Source organism: Hypanus sabinus, chromosome 4 (assembly GCF_030144855.1).
Source record: "Hypanus sabinus isolate sHypSab1 chromosome 4, sHypSab1.hap1, whole genome shotgun sequence".
NCBI classification, from domain to species: Eukaryota; Metazoa; Chordata; class Chondrichthyes; order Myliobatiformes; family Dasyatidae; genus Hypanus; species Hypanus sabinus.
The window spans coordinates 48,702,957-48,721,166 of NC_082709.1; positions in this window are offsets into that span (position 1 = coordinate 48,702,957).

Consider the following 18,210-nt stretch of genomic DNA (forward strand, 5'->3'; position numbering starts at 1 on the left):
AACTGTTCCCACGTCCCTACTGTTCCCACGTCCCAACTGTTCCCATGTCCCTACTGTTCCCACATCCCAACTGTTCCCACGTCCCTACTGTTCCCACATCCCTACTGTTCCCACGTCCCAACTGTTCCCACGTCCCAACTGTTCCCACGTCCCAACTGTTCCCACATCCCTACTGATCCCACATCCCAACTGTTCCCACATCCCTACTGTTCCCACGTCCCTACTGTTCCCACATCCCAACTGTTCCCACGTCCCTACTGTTCCCACGTCCCTACTGTTCCCACATCCCAATTGTTCCCACATCCCAACTGTTCCCACGTCCCTACTGTTCCCACATCCCTACTGTTCCCACGTCCCAACTGTTCCCACGTCCCAACTGTTCCCACGTCCCAACTGTTCCCACATCCCTACTGTTCCCACGTCCCAACTGTTCCCACATCCCTACTGTTCCCACATCCCAACTGTTCCCACATCCCAACTGTTCCCACGTCCCAACTGTTCACACATCTCTACTGTTCCCACGTCCCAACTGTTCCCACATCTCTACTGTTCCCACATCCCAACTGTTCCCACATCCCTACTGTTCCCACGTCCCTACTGTTCCCACGTCCCTACTGTTCCCACATCCCAACTGTTCCCACATCCCAACTGTTCCCACATCCCTACTGTTCCCACGTCCCTACTGTTCCCACGTCCCTACTGTTCCCACATCCCAACTGTTCCCACGTCCCTACTGTTCCCACGTCCCAACTGTTCCCACGTCCCTACTGTTCCCACATCCCAACTGTTCCCACGTCCCTACTGTTCCCACGTCCCAACTGTTCCCACGTCCCTACTGTTCCCACGTCCCTACTGTTCCCACGTCCCTACTGTTCCCACGTCCCAACTGTTCCCACGTCCCTACTGTTCCCACGTCCCTACTGTTCCCACGTCCCTACTGTTCCCACATCCCAACTGTTCCCACGTCCCTACTGTTCCCACATCCCAACTGTTCCCACGTCCCTACTGTTCCCACATCCCAACTGTTCCCACGTCCCTACTGTTCCCACATCCCAACTGTTCCCACATCCCAACTGTTCCCACGTCCCTACTGTTCCCACGTCCCTACTGTTACCACATCCCTACTGTTCCCACGTCCCTACTGTTCCCACGTCCCTACTGTTCCCACGTCCCTACTGTTCCCACGTCCCAACTGTTCCCACGTCCCTACTGTTCCCACGTCCCTACTGTTCCCACGTCCCTACTGTTCCCACGTCCCAACTGTTCCCACATCCCTACTGTTCCCACATCCCAACTGTTCCCACGTCCCTACTGTTCCCACGTCCCTACTGTTCCCACGTCCCTACTGTTCCCACATCCCAACTGTTCCCACGTCCCTACTGTTCCCACATCCCAACTGTTCCCACATCCCAACTGTTCCCATGTCCATACTGTTCCCACGTCCCTACTGTTCCCACGTCCCTACTGTTCCCACGTCCCTACTGTTCCCACATCCCAACTGTTCCCACGTCCCAACTGTTCCCACGTCCCTACTGTTCCCACGTCCCTACTGTTCCCACATCCCAACTGTTCCCACGTCCCTACTGTTCCCACATCCCAACTGTTCCCACGTCCCTACTGTTCCCACATCCCAACTGTTCCCACGTCCCTACTGTTCCCACGTCCCTACTGTTCCCACGTCCCTACTGTTCCCACATCCCAACTGTTCCCACGTCCCTACTGTTCCCACGTCCCTACTGTTCCCACGTCCCAACTGTTCCCACATCCCTACTGTTCCCACGTCCCTACTGTTCCCACATCCCAACTGTTCCCACGTCCCTACTGTTCCCACATCCCAACTGTTCCCACGTCCCAACTGTTCCCACATCCCAACTGTTCCCACGTCCCAACTGTTCCCACATCCCTACTGTTCCCACGTCCCTACTGTTCCCACGTCCCTACTGTTCCCGCGTCCCTACTGTTCCCACGTCCCTACTGTTCCCACATCCCAACTGTTCCCACGTCCCTACTGTTCCCACGTCCCTACTGTTCCCACGTCCCAACTGTTCCCACGTCCCAACTGTTCCCACATCCCAACTGTTCCCACATCCCAACTGTTCCCACATCCCAACTGTTCCCACGTCCCTACTGTTCCCACATCCCAACTGTTCCCACGTCCCAACTGTTCCCACGTCCCTACTGTTCCCACGTCCCTACTGCTCCCACGTCCCTACTGTTCCCACATCCCAACTGTTCCCACATCCCAACTGTTCCCACGTCCCTACTGTTCCCACATCCCAACTGTTCCCACGTCCCTACTGTTCCCACGTCCCTACTGTTCCCACATCCCAACTGTTCCCACATCCCAACTGTTCCCACATCCCTACTGTTCCCACGTCCCTACTGTTCCCACGTCCCAACTGTTCCCACGTCCCTACTGTTCCCACATCCCAACTGTTCCCACGTCCCTACTGTTCTCACGTCCCTACTGTTCCCACGTCCCTACTGTTCCCACATCCCAACTGTTCCCACATCCCTACTGTTCCCACATCCCAACTGTTCCCACATCCCAACTGTTCCCACGTCCCTACTGTTCCCACGTCCCTACTGTTCCCACATCCCAACTGTTCCCACATCCCAACTGATCCCACGTCCCTACTGTTCCCACATCCCTACTGTTCCCACATCCCAACTGTTCCCACGTCCCAACTGTTCCCACATCCCAACTGTTCCCACGTCCCAACTGTTCCCACATCCCTACTGTTCCCACGTCCCTACTGTTCCCACATCCCAACTGTTCCCACATCCCTACTGTTCCCACGTCCCTACTGTTCCCACATCCCTACTGTTCCCACGTCCCTACTGTTCCCACATCCCAACTGTTCCCACATCCCTACTGTTCCCACGTCCCTACTGTTCCCACATCCCTACTGTTCCCACGTCCCTACTGTTCCCACATCCCAACTGTTCCCACGTCCCAACTGTTCCCACGTCCCTACTGTTCCCACTTCCCCACTGTTCCCACATCCCTACTGTTCCCACGTCCCTACTGTTCCCACGTCCCTACTGTTCCCACATCCCTACTGTTCCCACGTCCCAACTGTTCCCACGTCCCTACTGTTCCCACATCCCAACTGTTCCCACGTCCCTACTGTTCCCACGTCCCTACTGTTCCCACATCCCAACTGTTCCCACATCCCAACTGTTCCCACATCCCTACTGTTCCCACGTCCCTACTGTTCCCACGTCCCAACTGTTCCCACGTCCCTACTGTTCCCACGTCCCTACTGTTCCCACGTCCCTACTGTTCCCACGTCCCAACTGTTCCCACATCCCTACTGTTCCCACATCCCAACTGTTCCCACATCCCTACTGTTCCCACATCCCTACTGTTCCCACGTCCCTACTGTTCCCACATCCCTACTGTTCCCACATCCCAACTGTTCCCACGTCCCAACTGTTCCCACGTCCCTACTGTTCCCACGTCCCTACTGTTCCCACGTCCCTACTGTTCCCACGTCCCAACTGTTCCCACGTCCCTACTGTTCCCACGTCCCTACTGTTCCCACGTCTCTACTGTTCCCACATCCCAACTGTTCCCACGTCCCTACGGTTCCCACGTCCCAACTGTTCCCACGTCCCTACTGTTCCCAGGTCCCTACTGTTCCCACGTCCCTACTGTTCCCACATCCCAACTGTTCCCACATCCCTACTGTTCCCACATCCCAACAGTTCCCACGTCCCTACTGTTCCCACGTCCCTACTGTTCCCACGTCCCTACTGTTCCCACATCCCAACTGTTCCCACGTCCCTACTGTTCCCACATCCCAACTGTTCCCACATCCCAACTGTTCCCACGTCCCTACTGTTCCCACGTCCCTACTGTTCCCACGTCCCCACTGTTCCCACGTCCCTACTGTTCCCACATCCCAACTGTTCCCACATCCCAACTGTTCCCACGTCCCAACTGTTCCCACATCCCTACTGTTCCCACGTCCCTACTGTTCCCACGTCCCTACTGTTCCCACATCCCTACTGTTCCCACGTCCCTACTGTTCCCACATCCCAACTCTTCCCACATCCCTACTGTTCCCACGTCCCTACTGTTCCCACATCCCAACTGTTCCCACATCCCAACTGTTCCCACATCTCAACTGTTCCCACATCCCAACTGTTCCCACATCCCAACTGTTCCCACGTCCCTACTGTTCCCACATCCCAACTGTTCCCACGTCCCAACTGTTCCCACGTCCCTACTGTTCCCACGTCCCTACTGCTCCCATGTCCCTACTGTTCCCACATCCCAACTGTTCCCACATCCCAACTGTTCCCACGTCCCTACTGTTCCCACATCCCAACTGTTCCCACGTCCCTACTGTTCGCACGTACCTACTGTTCCCACGTCCCAACTGTTCCCACATCCCAACTGTTCCCACATCCCTACTGTTCCCACGTCCCTACTGTTCCCACGTCCCAACTGTTCCCACGTCCCTACTGTTCCCACATCCCAACTGTTCCCACGTCCCTACTGTTCCCACGTCCCTACTGTTCCCACATCCCAACTGTTCCCACATCCCTACTGTTCCCACATCCCAACTGTTCCCACATCCCAACTGTTCCCACGTCCCTACTGTTCCCACGTCCCTACTGTTCCCACGTCCCTACTGTTCCCACATCCCAACTGTTCCCACGTCCCTACTGTTCCCACATCCCTACTGTTCCCACGTCCCAACTGTTCCCACATCCCTACTGTTCCCACGTCCCTACTGTTCCCACATCCCAACTGTTCCCACGTCCCTACTGTTCCCACATCCCAACTGTTCCCACGTCCCAACTGTTCCCACATCCCAACTGTTCCCACGTCCCAACTGTTCCCACATCCCTACTGTTCCCACGTCCCTACTGTTCCCACGTCCCTACTGTTCCCACGTCCCTACTGTTCCCACGTCCCTACTGTTCCCACATCCCAACTCTTCCCACATCCCTACTGTTCCCACGTCCCTACTGTTCCCACATCCCAACTGTTCCCACATCCCAACTGTTCCCACATCTCAACTGTTCCCACATCCCAACTGTTCCCACGTCCCAACTGTTCCCACATCCCAACTGTTCCCACGTCCCAACTGTTCCCACATCCCTACTGTTCCCACGTCCCTACTGATCCCACATCCCAACCGTTCCCACATCCCAACCGTTCCCACATCCCAACTGTTCCCACATCCCAACTGTTCCCACGTCCCAACTGTTCCCACGTCCCTACTGTTCCCACGTCCCTACTGTTCCCACGTCCCTACTGTTCCCACATCCCAACTGTTCCCACGTCCCTACTGTTCCCACATCCCAACTGTTCCCACGACCCAACTGTTCCCACATCCCAACTGTTCCCACGTCCCAACTGTTCCCACATCCCTACTGTTCCCACGTCCCTACTGTTCCCACGTCCCTACTGTTCCCACATCCCTACTGTTCCCACGTCCCTACTGTTCCCACATCCCAACTCTTCCCACATCCCTACTGTTCCCACGTCCCTACTGTTCCCACATCCCAACTGTTCCCACATCCCAACTGTTCCCACATCTCAACTGTTCCCACATCCCAACTGTTCCCACATCCCAACTGTTCCCACGTCCCTACTGTTCCCACATCCCAACTGTTCCCACGTCCCAACTGTTCCCACGTCCCTACTGTTCCCACGTCCCTACTGCTCCCATGTCCCTACTGTTCCCACATCCCAACTGTTCCCACATCCCAACTGTTCCCACGTCCCTACTGTTCCCACATCCCAACTGTTCCCACGTCCCTACTGTTCCCACGTACCTACTGTTCCCACGTCCCAACTGTTCCCACATCCCAACTGTTCCCACATCCCTACTGTTCCCACGTCCCTACTGTTCCCACGTCCCAACTGTTCCCACGTCCCTACTGTTCCCACATCCCAACTGTTCCCACGTCCCTACTGTTCCCACGTCCCTACTGTTCCCACATCCCAACTGTTCCCACATCCCTACTGTTCCCACATCCCAACTGTTCCCACATCCCAACTGTTCCCACGTCCCTACTGTTCCCACGTCCCTACTGTTCCCACGTCCCTACTGTTCCCACATCCCAACTGTTCCCACGTCCCTACTGTTCCCACATCCCTACTGTTCCCACGTCCCAACTGTTCCCACATCCCTACTGTTCCCACGTCCCTACTGTTCCCACATCCCAACTGTTCCCACGTCCCTACTGTTCCCACATCCCAACTGTTCCCACGTCCCAACTGTTCCCACATCCCAACTGTTCCCACGTCCCAACTGTTCCCACATCCCTACTGTTCCCACGTCCCTACTGTTCCCACGTCCCTACTGTTCCCACATCCCTACTGTTCCCACGTCCCTACTGTTCCCACATCCCAACTCTTCCCACATCCCTACTGTTCCCACGTCCCTACTGTTCCCACATCCCAACTGTTCCCACATCCCAACTGTTCCCACATCTCAACTGTTCCCACATCCCAACTGTTCCCACGTCCCAACTGTTCCCACATCCCAACTGTTCCCACGTCCCAACTGTTCCCACGTCCCTACTGTTCCCACGTCCCTACTGATCCCACATCCCAACCGTTCCCACATCCCAACCGTTCCCACATCCCAACCGTTCCCACATCCCAACTGTTCCCACATCCCAACTGTTCCCACGTCCCAACTGTTCCCACGTCCCTACTGTTCCCACGTCCCTACTGTTCCCACGTCCCTACTGTTCCCACATCCCAACTGTTCCCACGTCCCTACTGTTCCCACATCCCAACTGTTCCCACATCCCTACTGTTCCCACGTCCCAACTGTTCCCACGTCCCTACTGTTCCCACATCCCAACTGTTCCCACGTTTCAACTGTTCCCACGTCCCTACTGTTCCCACGTCCCAACTGTTCCCACGTCCCTACTGTTCCCACGTCCCTACTGTTCCCACGTCCCTACTGTTCCCACGTCCCAACTGTTCCCACGTCCCTACTGTTCCCACATCCCTAATGTTCCCACGTCCCTACTGTTCCCACGTCCCTACTGTTCCCGCGTCCCTACGGTTCCCACGTCCCTACTGTTCCCACTTCCCAACTGTTCCCACGTCCCTACTGTTCCCACGTCCCTACTGTTCCCACGTCCCAACTGTTCCCACATCCCAACTGTTCCCACATCCCAACTGTTCCCACATCCCAACTGTTCCCACATCCCAACTGTTCCCACGTCCCTACTGTTCCCACATCCCAACTGTTCCCACGTCCCAACTGTTCCCACGTCCCTACTGTTCCCACGTCCCTACTGCTCCCACGTCCCTACTGTTCCCACATCCCAACTGTTCCCACATCCCAACTGTTCCCACGTCCCTACTGATCCCACATCCCAACTGTTCCCACGTCCCTACTGTTCCCACGTCCCTACTGTTCCCACATCCCAACTGTTCCCACATCCCAACTGTTCCCACATCCCTACTGTTCCCACGTCCCTACTGTTCCCACGTCCCAACTGTTCCCACGTCCCTACTGTTCTCACGTCCCTACTGTTCCCACGTCCCTACTGTTCCCACATCCCAACTGTTCCCACATCCCTACTGTTCCCACATCCCAACTGTTCCCACATCCCAACTGTTCCCACGTCCCTACTGTTCCCACGTCCCTACTGTTCCCACATCCCAACTGTTCCCACATCCCAACTGTTCCCACGTCCCTACTGTTCCCACATCCCTACTGTTCCCACATCCCAACTGTTCCCACGTCCCAACTGTTCCCACATCCCAACTGTTCCCACGTCCCAACTGTTCCCACATCCCTACTGTTCCCACGTCCCTACTGTTCCCACGTTCCCACGTCCCAACTGTTCCCACATCCCAACCGTTCCCACATCCCAACCGTTCCCACGTCCCAACTGTTCCCACATCCCAACTGTTCCCACATCCCAACTGTTCCCACATCCCAACTGTTCCCACATCCCAACTGTTCCCACATCCCTACTGTTCCCACGTCCGTACTGTTCCCACATCCCTACTGTTCCCACGTCCCTACTGTTCCCACGTCCCAACTGTTCCCACGTCCCAACTGTTCCCACGTCCCTACTGTTCCCACTTCCCCACTGTTCCCACGTCCCTACTGTTCCCACGTCCCTACTGTTCCCACGTCCCTACTGTTCCCACGTCCCTACTGTTCCCACATCCCTACTGTTCCCACGTCCCAACTGTTCCCACATCCCAACTGTTCCCACGTCCCAACTGTTCCCACATCCCTACTGTTCCCACGTCCCTACTGTTCCCACGTCCCTACTGTTCCCACATCCCTACTGTTCCCACGTCCCTACTGTTCCCACGTCCCAACTGTTCCCACATCCCTACTGTTCCCACGTCCCTACTGTTCCCACATCCCAACTGTTCCCACATCCCAACTGTTCCCACATCCCAACTGTTCCCACATCCCAACTGTTCCCACATCCCAACTGTTCCCACATCCCAACTGTTGCCACGTCCCTACTGTTCCCACATCCCAACTGTTCCCACGTCCCAACTGTTCCCACGTCCCTACTGCTCCCACGTCCCTACTGCTCCCACGTCCCTACTGTTCCCACATCCCAACTGTTCCCACATCCCAACTGTTCCCACGTCCCTACTGTTCCCACGTCCCAACTGTTCCCACGTCCCTACTGTTCCCACGTCCCTACTGTTCCCACATCCCAACTGTTCCCACATCCCAACTGTTCCCACATCCCTACTGTTCCCACGTCCCTACTGTTCCCACGTCCCATCTGTTCCCACGTCCCTACTGTTCCCACGTCCCTAATGTTCCCACGTCCCTACTGTTCCCACATCCCAACTGTTCCCACATCCCTACTGTTCCCACATCCCAACTGTTCCCACATCCCAACTGTTCCCACGTCCCTACTGTTCCCACGTCCCTACTGTTCCCACATCCCAACTGTTCCCACATCCCAACTGTTCCCACGTCCCTACTGTTCCCACATCCCTACTGTTCCCACATCCCAACTGTTCCCACGTCCCAACTGTTCCCACCTCCCAACTGTTCCCACGTCCCAACTGTTCCCACGTCCCTACTGTTCCCACGTCCCTACTGTTCCCACCTCCCAACCGTTCCCACATCCCAACCGTTCCCACATCCCAACTGTTCCCACGTCCCTACTGTTCCCACATCCCAACTGTTCCCACATCCCAACTGTTCCCACATCCCAACTGTTCCCACATCCCAACTGTTCCCACGTCCCTACTGTTCCCACGTCCCTACTGTTCCCACGTCCCTACTGTTCCCACGTCCCAACTGTTCCCACGTCCCTACTGTTCCCACATCCCTACTGTTCCCACGTCCCTACTGTTCCCACATCCCTACTGTTCCCACGTCCCAACTGTTCCCACGTCCCAACTGTTCCCACGTCCCTACTGTTCCCACGTCCCTACTGTTCCCACGTCCCTACTGTTCCCACGTCCCAACTGTTCCCACGTCCCAACTGTTCCCACGTCCCTACTGTTCCCACGTCCCAACTGTTCCCACGTCCCTACTGTTCCCACGTCCCTACTGTTCCCACGTCCCTACTGTTCCCACGTCCCAACTGTTCCCACGTCCCTACTGTTCCCACGTCCCTACTGTTCCCACGTCCCTACTGTTCCCACGTCCCAACTGTTCCCACGTCCCTACTGTTCCCACGTCCCAACTGTTCCCACGTCCCTACTGTTCCCACGTCCCTACTGTTCCCACGTCCCAACTGTTCCCACGTCCCAACTGTTCCCACATCCCAACTGTTCCCACGTCCCAACTGTTCCCACGTCCCAACTGTTCCCACGTCTCTACTGTTCCCACATCCCAACTGTTCCCACGTCCCAACTGTTCCCACGTCCCAACTGTTCCCACGTCCCAACTGTTCCCACGTCCCTACTGTTCCCACGTCCCTACTGTTCCCACGTCCCAACTGTTCCCACGTCCCTACTGTTCCCACATCCCAACTGTTCCCACGTCCCAACTGTTCCCACGTCCCTACTGATCCCACGTCCCTACTGTTCCCACGTCCCTACTGTTCCCACGTCCCAACTGTTCCCACGTCCCTACTGTTCCCACATCCCAACTGTTCCCACGTCCCTACTGTTCCCACATCCCTACTGTTCCCACGTCCCAACTGTTCCCACGTCCCAACTGTTCCCACGTCCCAACTGTTCCCACATCCCTACTGTTCCCACATCCCAACTGTTCCCACATCCCTACTGTTCCCACGTCCCTACTGTTCCCACATCCCAACTCTTCCCACGTCCCTACTGTTCCCACGTCCCTACTGTTCCCACATCCCAACTGTTCCCACATCCCAACTGTTCCCACGTCCCTACTGTTCCCACATCCCTACTGTTCCCACGTCCCAACTGTTCCCACGTCCCAACTGTTCCCACGTCCCAACTGTTCCCACATCCCTACTGTTCCCACATCCCAACTGTTCCCACATCCCTACTGTTCCCACATCCCAACTGTTCCCACATCCCAACTGTTCCCACGTCCCAACTGTTCCCACATCCCTACTATTCCCACGTCCCAACTGTTCCCACATCCCTACTGTTCCCACATCCCAACTGTTCCCACATCCCTACTGTTCCCACGTCCCTACTGTTCCCACGTCCCTACTGTTCCCACATCCCAACTGTTCCCACATCCCAACTGTTCCCACATCCCTACTGTTCCCACGTCCCTACTGTTCCCACATCCCTACTGTTCCCACGTCCCAACTGTTCCCACGTCCCAACTGTTCCCACGTCCCTACTGTTCCCACGTCCCTACTGTTCCCACGTCCCTACTGTTCCCACGTCCCAACTGTTCCCACGTCCCTACTGTTCCCACGTCCCTACTGTTCCCACGTCCCAACTGTTCCCACGTCCCTACTGTTCCCACGTCCCTACTGTTCCCACGTCCCAACTGTTCCCACGTCCCTACTGTTCCCACGTCCCTACTGTTCCCACGTCCCAACTGTTCCCACGTCCCTACTGTTCCCACGTCCCAACTGTTCCCACGTCCCTACTGTTCCCACGTCCCTACTGTTCCCACGTCCCAACTGTTCCCACGTCCCAACTGTTCCCACGTCCCAACTGTTCCCACGTCCCAACTGTTCCCACGTCCCAACTGTTCCCACGTCCCAACTGTTCCCACGTCCCAACTGTTCCCACGTCCCAACTGTTCCCACGTCCCAACTGTTCCCACGTCCCAACTGTTCCCACGTCCCTACTGTTCCCACGTCCCAACTGTTCCCACGTCCCTACTGTTCCCACATCCCAACTGTTCCCACGTCCCAACTGTTCCCACGTCCCAACTGTTCCCACGTCCCTACTGTTCCCACGTCCCTACTGATCCCACGTCCCAACTGTTCCCACGTCCCTACTGTTCCCACGTCCCAACTGTTCCCACGTCCCTACTGTTCCCACAACCCAACTGTTCCCACGTCCCTACTGTTCCCACATCCCTACTGTTCCCACGTCCCAACTGTTCCCACGTCCCAACTGTTCCCACGTCCCAACTGTTCCCACATCCCTACTGTTCCCACATCCCAACTGTTCCCACATCCCTACTGTTCCCACGTCCCTACTGTTCCCACATCCCAACTGTTCCCACGTCCCTACTGTTCCCACGTCACTACTGTTCCCACATCCCAACTGTTCCCACATCCCAACTGTTCCCACGTCCCTACTGTTCCCACATCCCTACTGTTCCCACGTCCCAACTGTTCCCACGTCCCAACTGTTCCCACGTCCCAACTGTTCCCACATCCCTACTGTTCCCACATCCCAACTGTTCCCACATCCCTACTGTTCCCACATCCCAACTGTTCCCACATCCCAACTGTTCCCACGTCCCAACTGTTCCCACATCCCTACTATTCCCACGTCCCTACTGTTCCCACGTCCCAACTGTTCCCACATCCCTACTGTTCCCACGTCCCTACTGTTCCCACGTCCCTACTGTTCCCACGTCCCAACTGTTCCCACGTCCCTACTGTTCCCACATCCCTACTGTTCCCACGTTCCTACTGTTCCCACATCCCAACTGTTCCCACGTCCCTACTGTTCCCACGTCCCAACTGTTCCCACATCCCTACTGTTCCCACGTCCCTACTGTTCCCACGTCCCTACTGTTCCCACGTCCCAACTGTTCCCACGTCCCTACTGTTCCCACATCCCTACTGTTCCCACGTTCCTACTGTTCCCACATCCCAACTGTTCCCACGTCCCTACTGTTCCCACATCCCAACTGTTCCCACGTCCCTACTGTTCCCACATCCCAACTGTTCCCACATCCCAACTGTTCCCACGTCCCAACTGTTCCCACGTCCCTACTGTTCCCACGTCCCTACTGTTCCCACGTCCCTACTGTTCCCACGTCCCAACTGTTCCCACGTCCCTACTGTTCCCACGTCCCTACTGTTCCCACGTCCCAACTGTTCCCACGTCCCTACTGTTCCCACGTCCCTACTGTTCCCACGTCCCAACTGTTCCCACGTCCCTACTGTTCCCACGTCCCTACTGTTCCCACGTCCCAACTGTTCCCACGTCCCTACTGTTCCCACGTCCCAACTGTTCCCACGTCCCTACTGTTCCCACGTCCCTACTGTTCCCACGTCCCAACTGTTCCCACGTCCCAACTGTTCCCACATCCCAACTGTTCCCACGTCCCAACTGTTCCCACGTCTCTACTGTTCCCACATCCCAACTGTTCCCACGTCCCAACTGTTCCCACGTCCCAACTGTTCCCACGTCCCTACTGTTCCCACGTCCCTACTGTTCCCACGTCCCAACTGTTCCCACGTCCCTACTGTTCCCACATCCCAACTGTTCCCACGTCCCAACTGTTCCCACGTCCCTACTGATCCCACGTCCCTACTGTTCCCACGTCCCTACTGTTCCCACGTCCCAACTGTTCCCACGTCCCTACTGTTCCCACATCCCAACTGTTCCCACGTCCCTACTGTTCCCACATCCCTACTGTTCCCAGGTCCCAACTGTTCCCACGTCCCAACTGTTCCCACGTCCCAACTGTTCCCACATCCCTACTGTTCCCACATCCCAACTGTTCCCACATCCCTACTGTTCCCACGTCCCTACTGTTCCCACATCCCAACTGTTCCCACGTCCCTACTGTTCCCACGTCCCTACTGTTCCCACATCCCAACTGTTCCCACATGTCAACTGTTCCCACGTCCCTACTGTTCCCACATCCCTACTGTTCCCACGTCCCAACTGTTCCCACGTCCCAACTGTTCCCACGTCCCAACTGTTCCCACATCCCTACTGTTCCCACATCCCAACTGTTCCCACATCCCTACTGTTCCCACATCCCAACTGTTCCCACATCCCAACTGTTCCCACGTCCCAACTGTTCCCACATCCCTACTATTCCCACGTCCCAACTGTTCCCACATCCCTACTGTTCCCACATCCCAACTGTTCCCACATCCCTACTGTTCCCACGTCCCTACTGTTCCCACGTCCCTACTGTTCCCACATCCCAACTGTTCCCACATCCCGACTGTTCCCACATCCCTACTGTTCCCACGTCCCTACTGTTCCCACGTCCCTACTGTTCCCACATCCCAACTGTTCCCACGTCCCTACTGTTCCCACGTCCCAACTGTTCCCACGTCCCTACTGTTCCCACATCCCAACTGTTCCCACGTCCCTACTGTTCCCACGTCCCAACTGTTCCCACGTCCCTACTGTTCCCACGTCCCTACTGTTCCCACGTCCCTACTGTTCCCACATCCCTACTGTTCCCACGTTCCTACTGTTCCCACATCCCAACTGTTCCCACGTCCCTACTGTTCCCACATCCCAACTGTTCCCACGTCCCTACTGTTCCCACATCCCAACTGTTCCCACGTCCCTACTGTTCCCACATCCCAACTGTTCCCACATCCCAACTGTTCCCACGTCCCTACTGTTCCCACGTCCCTACTGTTCCCACATCCCTACTGTTCCCACGTCCCTACTGTTCCCACGTCTCTACTGTTCCCACATCCCAACTGTTCCCACGTCCCAACTGTTCCCACGTCCCAACTGTTCCCACGTCCCTACTGTTCCCACGTCCCTACTGTTCCCACGTCCCAACTGTTCCCACGTCCCTACTGTTCCCACATCCCAACTGTTCCCACGTCCCAACTGTTCCCACGTCCCTACTGAACCCACGTCCCTACTATTCCCACGTCCCTACTGTTCCCACGTCCCAACTGTTCCCACGTCCCTACTGTTCCCACATCCCAACTGTTCCCACGTCCCTACTGTTCCCACATCCCTACTGTTCCCACGTCCCAACTGTTCCCACGTCCCAACTGTTCCCACGTCCCAACTGTTCCCACATCCCTACTGTTCCCACATCCCAACTGTTCCCACATCCCTACTGTTCCCACGTCCCTACTGTTCCCACATCCCAACTGTTCCCACGTCCCTACTGTTCCCACGTCCCTACTGTTCCCACATCCCAACTGTTCCCACATGTCAACTGTTCCCACGTCCCTACTGTTCCCACATCCCTACTGTTCCCACGTCCCAACTGTTCCCACGTCCCAACTGTTCCCACGTCCCAACTGTTCCCACATCCCTACTGTTCCCACATCCCAACTGTTCCCACATCCCTACTGTTCCCACATCCCAACTGTTCCCACATCCCAACTGTTCCCACGTCCCAACTGTTCCCACATCCCTACTATTCCCACGTCCCAACTGTTCCCACATCCCTACTGTTCCCACATCCCAACTGTTCCCACATCCCTACTGTTCCCACGTCCCTACTGTTCCCACGTCCCTACTGTTCCCACATCCCAACTGTTCCCACATCCCGACTGTTCCCACATCCCTACTGTTCCCACGTCCCTACTGTTCCCACGTCCCTACTGTTCCCACATCCCAACTGTTCCCACGTCCCTACTGTTCCCACGTCCCAACTGTTCCCACGTCCCTACTGTTCCCACATCCCAACTGTTCCCACGTCCCTACTGTTCCCACGTCCCAACTGTTCCCACGTCCCTACTGTTCCCACGTCCCTACTGTTCCCACGTCCCTACTGTTCCCACATCCCTACTGTTCCCACGTTCCTACTGTTCCCACATCCCAACTGTTCCCACGTCCCTACTGTTCCCACATCCCAACTGTTCCCACATCCCTACTGTTCCCACGTCCCTACTGTTCCCACGTCCCTACTGTTCCCACGTCCCTACGGTTCCCACGTCCCAACTGTTCCCACGTCCCTACTGTTCCCACGTCCCAACTGTTCCCACATCCCTACTGTTCCCACGTCCCTACTGTTCCCACATCCCAACTGTTCCCACATCCCAACTGTTCCCACATCCCAACTGTTCCCACATCCCAACTGTTCCCACATCCCAACTGTTCCCACGTCCCTACTGTTCCCACATCCCAACTGTTCCCACGTCCCAACTGTTCCCACGTCCCTACTGCTCCCACGTCCCTACTGCTCCCACGTCCCTACTGTTCCCACATCCCAACTGTTCCCACATCCCAACTGTTCCCACGTCCCTACTGTTCCCACATCCCAACTGTTCCCACGTCCCTACTGTTCCCACGTCCCTACTGTTCCCACATCCCAACTGTTCCCACATCCCAACTGTTCCCACATCCATACTGTTCCCACGTCCCTACTGTTCCCACGTCCCAACTGTTCCCACGTCCCTACTGTTCCCACGTCCCTACTGTTCCCACGTCCCTACTGTTCCCACATCCCAACTGTTCCCACATCCCTACTGTTCCCACATCCCAACTGTTCCCACATCCCAACTGTTCCCACGTCCCTACTGTTCCCACGTCCCTACTGTTCCCACATCCCAACTGTTCCCACATCCCAACTGTTCCCACGTCCCTACTGTTCCCACATCCCTACTGTTCCCACATCCCAACTGTTCCCACGTCCCAACTGTTCCCACCTCCCAACTGTTCCCACGTCCCAACTGTTCCCACGTCCCTACTGTTCCCACCTCCCAACCGTTCCCACATCCCAACCGTTCCCACATCCCAACTGTTCCCACGTCCCTACTGTTCCCACATCCCAACTGTTCCCACATCCCAACTGTTCCCACATCCCAACTGTTCCCACGTCCCTACTGTTCCCACGTCCCTACTGTTCCCACGTCCCTACTGTTCCCACGTCCCAACTGTTCCCACGTCCCTACTGTTCCCACATCCCTACTGTTCCCACGTCCCTACTGTTCCCACATCCCTACTGTTCCCACGTCCAACTGTTCCCACGTCCCAACTGTTCCCAAGTCCCTACTGTTCCCACGTCCCTACTGTTCCCACGTCCCTACTGTTCCCACGTCCCAACTGTTCCCACGTCCCAACTGTTCCCACGTCCCTACTGTTCCACGTCCCAACTGTTCCCACGTCCCTACTGTTCCCACGTCCCTACTGTTCCCACGTCCCTACTGTTCCCACGTCCCAACTGTTCCCACGTCCCTACTGTTCCCACGTCCCTACTGTTCCCACGTCCCTACTGTTCCCACGTCCCAACTGTTCCCACGTCCCTACTGTTCCCACGTCCCAACTGTTCCCACGTCCCTACTGTTCCCACGTCCCTACTGTTCCCACGTCCCAACTGTTCCCACGTCCCAACTGTTCCCACATCCCAACTGTTCCCACATCCCAACTGTTCCCACGTCCCAACTGTTCCCACGTCTCTACTGTTCCCACATCCCAACTGTTCCCACGTCCCAACTGTTCCCACGTCCCAACTGTTCCCACGTCCCAACTGTTCCCACGTCCCTACTGTTCCCACGTCCCTACTGTTCCCACGTCCCAACTGTTCCCACGTCCCTACTGTTCCCACATCCCAACTGTTCCCACGTCCCAACTGTTCCCACGTCCCTACTGATCCCACGTCCCTACTGTTCCCACGTCCCTACTGTTCCCACGTCCCAACTGTTCCCACGTCCCTACTGTTCCCACATCCCAACTGTTCCCACGTCCCTACTGTTCCCACATCCCTACTGTTCCCACGTCCCAACTGTTCCCACGTCCCAACTGTTCCCACGTCCCAACTGTTCCCACATCCCTACTGTTCCCACATCCCAACTGTTCCCACATCCCTACTGTTCCCACGTCCCTACTGTTCCCACATCCCAACTCTTCCACGTCCCTACTGTTTCCCACGTCCCTACTGTTCCCACATCCCAACTGTTCCCACATCCCAACTGTTCCCACGTCCCTACTGTTCCCACATCCCTACTGTTCCCACGTCCCAACTGTTCCCACGTCCCAACTGTTCCCACGTCCCAACTGTTCCCACATCCCTACTGTTCCCACATCCCAACTGTTCCCACATCCCTACTGTTCCCACATCCCAACTGTTCCCACATCCCAACTGTTCCCACGTCCCAACTGTTCCCACATCCCTACTATTCCCACGTCCCAACTGTTCCCACATCCCTACTGTTCCCACATCCCAACTGTTCCCACATCCCTACTGTTCCCACGTCCCTACTGTTCCCACGTCCCTACTGTTCCCACATCCCAACTGTTCCCACATCCCAACTGTTCCCACATCCCTACTGTTCCCACGTCCCTACTGTTCCCACATCCCTACTGTTCCCACGTCCCAACTGTTTCCCACGTCCCAACTGTTCCCACGTCCCTACTGTTCCCACGTCCCTACTGTTCCCACGTCCCTACTGTTCCCACGTCCCAACTGTTCCCACGTCCCTACTGTTCCCACGTCCCTACTGTTCCCACGTCCCAACTGTTCCCACGTCCCTACTGTTCCCACGTCCCTACTGTTCCCACGTCCCAACTGTTCCCACGTCCCTACTGTTCCCACGTCCCTACTGTTCCCACGTCCCAACTGTTCCCACGTCCCTACTGTTCCCACGTCCCAACTGTTCCCACGTCCCTACTGTTCCCACGTCCCTACTGTTCCCACGTCCCAACTGTTCCCACGTCCCAACTGTTCCCACGTCCCAACTGTTCCCACGTCCCAACTGTTCCCACGTCCCAACTGTTCCCACGTCTCTACTGTTCCCACATCCCAACTGTTCCCACGTCCCAACTGTTCCCACGTCCCAACTGTTCCCACGTCCCTACTGTTCCCACGTCCCTACTGTTCCCACGTCCCAACTGTTCCCACGTCCCTACTGTTCCCACATCCCAACTGTTCCCACGTCCAACTGTTCCCACGTCCCTACTGATCCACGTCCCTACTGTTCCCACGTCCCTACTGTTCCCACGTC